This window comes from Dendrobates tinctorius, unplaced genomic scaffold, assembly GCF_039654945.1.
Source record: "Dendrobates tinctorius isolate UK_male_01 unplaced genomic scaffold, ASM3965494v1 ptg000161l, whole genome shotgun sequence".
Lineage (NCBI taxonomy): Eukaryota > Metazoa > Chordata > Amphibia > Anura > Dendrobatidae > Dendrobates > Dendrobates tinctorius.
The window spans coordinates 7,631,281-7,638,926 of NW_027361828.1; positions in this window are offsets into that span (position 1 = coordinate 7,631,281).

The window sequence follows — 7,646 nt, forward strand, 5'->3', positions numbered from 1 at the left end:
TAGGGTACTGTATCAGAAGCAGACAGCTGAATACGGTGTAGGGGGAAATGTAAATCTCCGTATATTTATTTCCGGAGTCACACACACACGCTGTCCCAGTATGGATTTGACCGTTATCCAAACAGCAGATATACGGTACTGTATCAGAAGCAGACAGCTGAATATGGTGTAGGGGAAAATGTACATCTCTGTATATTTATTTCCGGAGTCACACACACCCGCTGTCTCAGTATGGATTTGACCCTAATCCAACAGCAGATATACGGTACTGTATCAGAAGCAGACAGCTGAATATGGTGTAGGGGAAAATGTACATCTCCGTATATTTATTTCCGGAGTCACACACACCCGCTGTCTCAGTATGGATTTGACCCTAATCCAACAGCAGATATACGGTACTGTATCAGAAGCAGACAGCTGAATATGGTGTAGGGGAAAATGTACATCTCCGTATATTTATTTCCGGAGTCACACACACCCGCTGTCTCAGTATGGATTTGATCGTAATCCAAACAGCAGATATACGGTACTGTATCAGAAGCGGACAGCTCTGTACAGTGTATGTAAAAATGTAAATCTCTGTATTTCCGGAGTCACACACAGATAGCATGTATTTGTCCATGATACCAGCCGGTACACGGCAGTGTCTGAGGAGCGTACAGCTCTAGATGGTGTGGGTAAAAATGAACGCTCGGTAACTGTGCAGAAAAAAAGAATAAAATTATGACTGCTGTGTAAAAAGCAGTCTGCACAGCAGTGTGCACACAGCAATGCAGCTATCTGGCAGCCTAATAACCAGCACTGCTGCACGCCAAAAAATCCTCCCCTGTCACTGCACACTAACTGTGCAGCACAATTGCTATCAGCAGAAGCACAGAATGTTTTTTCTTTCCTGCCTATCTGTTTTCTTTCCTGCCTAACACTCTCCCTATTGAGAAACAGCGGCAGCAACCTCTCCCTATGCTAAGATCGACAGAAGTAAAATGGCGGTCGGTGGTCAGGGCTTTTATAGCCACTGTGATGCCACACAAAGCAAGCCAATCACTGCAATGCCCTTCTCTAAGATGGTGGTGGTCGCTGCCCATGTCATCGCGTTGCCCACAGTGTGCATCCTTGCTCATTGGAGGAGAAAAGGCGTCTGAAAGCATTACGGGAAACGCGACGTTGTAACTCAGGTCGGCTACCGCATGGCTGACTTCACACTATGGTCGGGTTTCGCTTGGCGAAACCCGACTTTAGCGAAAGTCGGTGACTTTTGAATCTGACCGACCCGTTTTGCTCAACTCTACTTATTAGTTCATCTCCGGTCAGTTGGGGAGGCTGCGCAGAGATGAAGAGATTCATTCGGCAGTGGTTTACAGTTAACCCCTTGTGATGGATTGCAGCTAGGGACCTGACTGAACAGCGGAGAGATATGTATCTTTGTCAGTACTGCTCAGAATTTAGAAAAAAATATTTAAGAGACCTTTTGGTTCATAATTGGCTTAAGGAAGATAGGGATAATTGGTTACAAGATGGTATTCCCAAAGGAAACTTTAAATATAAAAATTGCCCGTTTTATCGATTTAAGCTGACTGGTAGTGTTCTGAATATTGGTCCTATTTACCACCGAGATAAAGATGTTATTTCTTGTAAAACTACTTTTGTAGTATATGTCATATTTTGCTCATGCGTTTTTTTCCCCTATACGTAAGGTTTTAGGGAGCATTTCAATTCAATTACAACAAGGAGAGGAGTCCTACGACTTATAAAACACGTAAGAGATTGTCACGCTAATAATGCAGAAACCTTGCCGTTTGCAGGGCTAGAGAAGGTTAGTCTCCCTGAGCAAGGTGGCAATCACTGTAGGCTTCTGCTAGTGAGAGAAGCTAAATGGATTTTGCGTGCAAATGCAATGGGACCTTTGGGTCTAAATGAGAAGATTGACATGTCAGTGTTCTTATAAATTCTTTGTCCTGTCTTGTAGATGTTTTATGTATATTTGATTTTGGCTTTTAATTAGGTTATTTTAACTTGTAATCACACTGGTAGGTGGGTGTATGTTATGCTTAAGAATGTGAGAGGGCGGGACCTTACCTGCAAAGGTTTTTAGGTGCCTCTCCACATCCGTTTAGTATCTGGACCCGTTGAAGTGCAGGAGCGAGAAACGGCCGTAGTCCATACTATTCACATGTCTCCCGTGCCGATGCCTTGTATTTTGGAATAAAGCTTTTGTATTTGAATGGTGAGTGCCATCCATTCTTTTTTCTTCCATATTGAAATATATATATATATATATACACTGTATATGTATATATATATATATGTGTCTCAATGGCATGTATATATACAGATTTTTTCTCGCACCCATAGACTTGCATTGGCGAGTCTTGACCAAGAATCGGTGACAATCGCAGCATGCTGCGATTTTCTCAGCCCGATTAAAACAGGCGAGAAAAAATCTCATGATGGGAGCTACCCCACAGATTAACCTTAAGACGAGTGCAATGCGATTTTTTATCGCATTGCATTCGTCTGTTTTTCTCGCTAGTGTGACTCCAGCCTCATCCATTGACTCTTGCTTCAAATCTTAGCTTATGAGATGCCTATAGGTATAAAATAGGCTTTTCACCAATGCCTGCCTATAAACCAACCCTTATTCCAAATCTAGAGCATGCTATTAAAAGATATCAGCCATTAACCTCCCCAACATGTTTTGCCTTGCAGGCATCATTAGGGGAGAGAGGATATACAGCTCTGGCAAAAATTAAGAGACCATCACATCAAAACCCTGTCTTGGGCAGCCCATTCTCCAGACCTGAACCCTATTGAAAACCTCTGGAATGTAATCAAGAGGAAGATGGATAGTCACAAGCCATCAAAGAAGAACTGCTTAAATTTTTGTGCCAGAAGCAGTGTGAATGAACGGTGGAGAGCATGCCAAGACGCATGAAAGCTTTGATTAAAAATCATGGTTATTCCACAAAATATTAATTTCTGAACTCTTCCTGAGTTAAAACATTAGTATTGTTGTTTCTAAATGATTATGAACTTGTTTTGTTTGCATTATTTGAGGTCTGAAAGCACTGGGTTTTTTTTAATTTTGACCATTTCTCCTTTTCCGAAAAAAAAAACAAACAAACCTTATTGCTTGGAAATTCGGAGACATGCTGTCAGAAGTTTGAAGACTAAAAGAATAATTTACATTTTACTCAAAAATATACCTATAAAGAGAAAAATCAGAGAAACTGAACATTTGAAAGTGGTCTCTTAATTTTTGCCAGAGCTGTAGCTATAGATGTTTCACCTTGCGGCATCATCAGGGGAAAGAGGCTATAGCTTTCCCCTGATGATGCCGCAAAGCGAAACATGTTGGAAAGGCTAACGGGCACTAGTTTTCTGCATATACCTCATACTAATACCAATCCTTACATGCATATTGACTATTCCACATGTATAACTTCCAGCTTTCTTCTTATTTTCTTTGCTGCATTTTAGATGCAATTACCCACTTTTGTTTGCATTTTTAATCACGTTGGGGTAAATAATGCATGTTGGTATCTTACACTTTGAATGCAGTCATCCTGTAGGTTGGATCGATTGTTGCTCTGACTGTAACAAATATATTTGTTTTGTATACTGGCCCATTTGATTTACTGCCCAAACTTTTAGGTTTATATAAGGGAAATGTAGTTTTAGGAGATATCAATTCGATTGTAGGAGATATACAGTAATGTAATGTTTTTCGCCACTTACTCTATTACCGCAGACTACAAATGTTGCGCTAATGCAGCTGTCATCATGCTGCAAAAAATGAGTTGTAGCTGGAGTCTGACAGACAGTCTTCAGTAATATCTTCGCAACTTTAGGAAAGATTTGACTTCATTATATAACCTTACCAGCGTTAGACAGTTGTGTGACTGGCTGAAATAACTAGAATAAGTACAAACACAAGTGTAGGTAATCCACTTTCTATAAAAATACATAAAATAAACAAACGTGAAATCATTACAGGACAACAATTAAATGAGTAACTGAGCGTGGGTATCTGAAGAAGCCTGTGTTCTAATATTCCAAGCTGTCACCATGATTTACTTTGAAATTGCGTATGAAACTATTGACAGGACCCCAGGAGAGAATCTCTAGTAAATGGTGCACACTTAAATTCCCTTCTAGCACCATTCAGACAGTGACTTCAGCCACACATCTTAGTCATAGCAGATTTTTTTTTGGCGGTGAAAGCATTAAACCCATCTGCAGTTCTCTTTTTGTGGCTGCTGGGGGTCATGATCCTTCCCCATTACCTGAATAAATCATAAAGTCTGCTCAGACCACACAAGAAGGAATGTTTGCAAGCCACAGGCAATGCCTCGAGTATGTTATTCACTTTCAGAAAAAAAAAAAAATACAGCAAAACAGAACGAAAAAAAAAGAGCAAACAGCAAGTTGTAGGAAATGTTTAGACATTTTTATTTGATCTCTTGAGGTAATGTGGAGACTTCTCTTTTTTTCCCAAGTCCAGGAAATGTAATTAAAATATTTTGAAAATAAATAAATAAAGTGACTGCTTCAGCCCATGTTGCACCTCCTGTAAGATGTTTTCATTTACAACGGTGGAAAAGTCTACCTCAAGGTTTTGTGACATCCATGAGCCACCGTGTGTGGCAAGGAGGAGCGCACCTACTAATGATCCAAAGAGCAGAGCCAGAATATGGCAACGTCTGACGTACATAGCCTGTCTCCGGGAACAGCCAGGGTGATAACACATGATAACATTAATTTCCCTCACTAGACTGCTAGTTATAAAATGTAACATGACGACTATTTTTAGGATGATTATCATGATCATTAGATTTTATGTAGCAAGTTTTTGACATTTTCTGAATATTTTCAAATATTTAGCATGCCTCTTTATTAAGTGATTTACTGTACGGTTTGGTGTAAGTGACTTTATAACCCATATCTGTATAGGATATTTTGGCTGCATGCCCCTGATCAGGAATAGCAGAGCATTTTCGCTGCTTTTAAAACACCGCATACTACAATACGATAACAGTGGATGGGATTTTTAGGCTAGTACACCAGGAGATGTGGAGGGGGACATAGGAGGGCAACAACCCAGCAGCAGGACCGCTACCTCCGCCTTTGTGCAAGGAGGAACAGGAGGAGCACTGCCAGAGCCCTGCAAAATGACCTCAAGCAGGCCACAAATGTGCATGTGTCTGCAAAAATGGTTAGAAACTGACTACATGAGGATGCTCTGAGTGCCCGACATACACAGATGGGGGTTGTGCTCACAGCCCAACACCATGCGTCCCTCCAAAGAAATGCCACCGTGTACCCATACTGACCCACTGCAAAACCGGTCATGCTGAAGGATGTTGCAGGCAGCAGATCGCTCTCCACGGCGTCTCCAGTCTCTGTCAGATGTGCTCAGTGTGAACCTGCTTTCATCTGTGAAGAGCACAGGGCGCCAGTGGCGAATTTGCCAATCCTGGTGTTTTGTGGCAAATGTCAAGCATCCTGCATGGTGAAAAACTTTTTTTAAATATTCAAAACATAGTATGAAAAAAATAACAGAAAAATATTTAGTAACTAAAAATGCTGATTTATGTAAAAGCTGAAGTGAAAAAGAAGACCTGTAACATAGCCCATAAGGTAAACACCATTAAAAGGAATATAAAAATCATGGCAAAAATAAAAAATGATAATTAAAAAGTCATGTAGAAAAAAAATGTAATCACTGAAAACATCATCTTCGCCGTTATCGCACCCTCTGCCAGGGCTCTGAGCAAGCTGGGGGGCCCACTCGCAGGCGCTGGCACCGGGCTCCCCTGACTCAAGGAACCCATAGCGTGCCGTGTTCAATGCTGAGTGAGCCCCCTTCTTGCTCAAGGCCATGGCACATGTCCGGGTGTGTCTCACGGTGACGTCGGCCCTGCTCAAAGGCACAGCCTGTGAGACACTGACAGTCTCATATACTGCTGTACATGAGTACAGCAGTGTACGAGACAAGTGATTAAAATAAAAATTATACATGTCCCGCAGTGGGACAATGTAAAAAAGTGAAAAAAATAAAATGAAAAGTTTAAAAAAAATTTTAATAAAATGAAAAAAGTGTGAAGTATCCACAATCAATGATGGTTTCAGGAGCCATGCCATCTACTGCTGTAGGTCCACTGTTTTTTAACAAGACCAAAGTCAGTGCAGCCATCGATCAAGAATGTTTAGAGTACTTCATGCTTCACTCTGCCGACAAACTTTTTGGAGATGGAAATTTAATTCTCCAGCAGGACTTGGCATCTGTCCACATTGCCAAAGTACCAATACCTGGTTTAAAAACAACTGTAGCACTGTGCTTGATTGGCCTGCAAACTCGCTTGATCTTAACCCCATAGATTTCTATGGGGTATTGTCAAGAGGAAGATGAGAGACACGAGACACAGCAATGCAGACAAGCTGAAGGCTCTTATCAAAGCATCCTGGGCTTCCATAACACCTCAGCAGTGCCACAGACTGACCGCATCCATGCCACGCTCATTGATGCAGTAATTGATGCAAAAGGAGCCCCTACCAAGTATTGAGTGCATTTACTGAACATATATTTCAGTAGGCCAACATTTCGGATTTTGAAATCATTTTTTCAAGCTGGTGTTATAACATATTCTAATTTACTGAGATAATGACTTTTGGGTTTTTATTGGCTATAAGCCATAATCATCAACATTAACAGAAATAAACATTTGAAATAGATCACTCTGTTTGTAATGACTCTATATAATATATGAGTTTCACTTTTTGTATTCAAGAACTGAAATAAATCAACTTTTTGATGATATTCTAATGTTGTGAGATGCACCTGTATCGCCAGAAGCACAAGCTGGGCACAATGTTTGGGGGTGCTACAATATATCGGGGCTCTACACTGTGTGGGGATACAATGTATGGGTACTAGACTGGCAGTTTTGCAACTCCCCAGAAAAAAAACCTGGCTTGGATGTCACTGCAGCCGTGGATGAATTAATTGAGAGGTGCAGTTTCTACAATGGGGTCAGGCTGGTTTCACATTTGCGTTTTTTAGCGCTGGAAAAAAACGCATACGTGCGCATGCGATTTTTCCCCTATATTTAACATGGGTGCGCATACATGCGCGCTTGTAAGCGCATGTATGCGATTTTCATGCGCTGCGTTTTTTTGGGGTGTGCGTTGGTATTTTCCAGACGCTGCATGTTGCATTTTTTGGCCCTGGAAAAAAGCGCATGCGCACGTATGCGCACGTTTTGCGCTAAAAATGGCCATTATAGCCTATGGATGCGCATACGTGCGCACTGGCATGCGCAGGTATGCGATTTTTTAGCGCTGCGTTTTTTGGGTGGTGTCCACTTTTTATCCTAGTTAGAATCTTCTAAAGTCAAAAAAAAAAGTCTATATAAAGGAGGTGCCTGCCAAAACTCTGCCACTACTACACTGAGAGATTGAAGAGCAGACAGTCAACCAAGAACCCATTATATCAGCGAAGAATGTGAGTATATTACATTATATGCCTGTCCTTTTAAATTATGTATGTACTAATGATTTTTATTATTTTTACATGCAGTATGTCTTCAGAATCAGAGTATTCCCCATCGCGGCAGGAATTGGCGCAAGCAGACCGTGAGGTGATTATT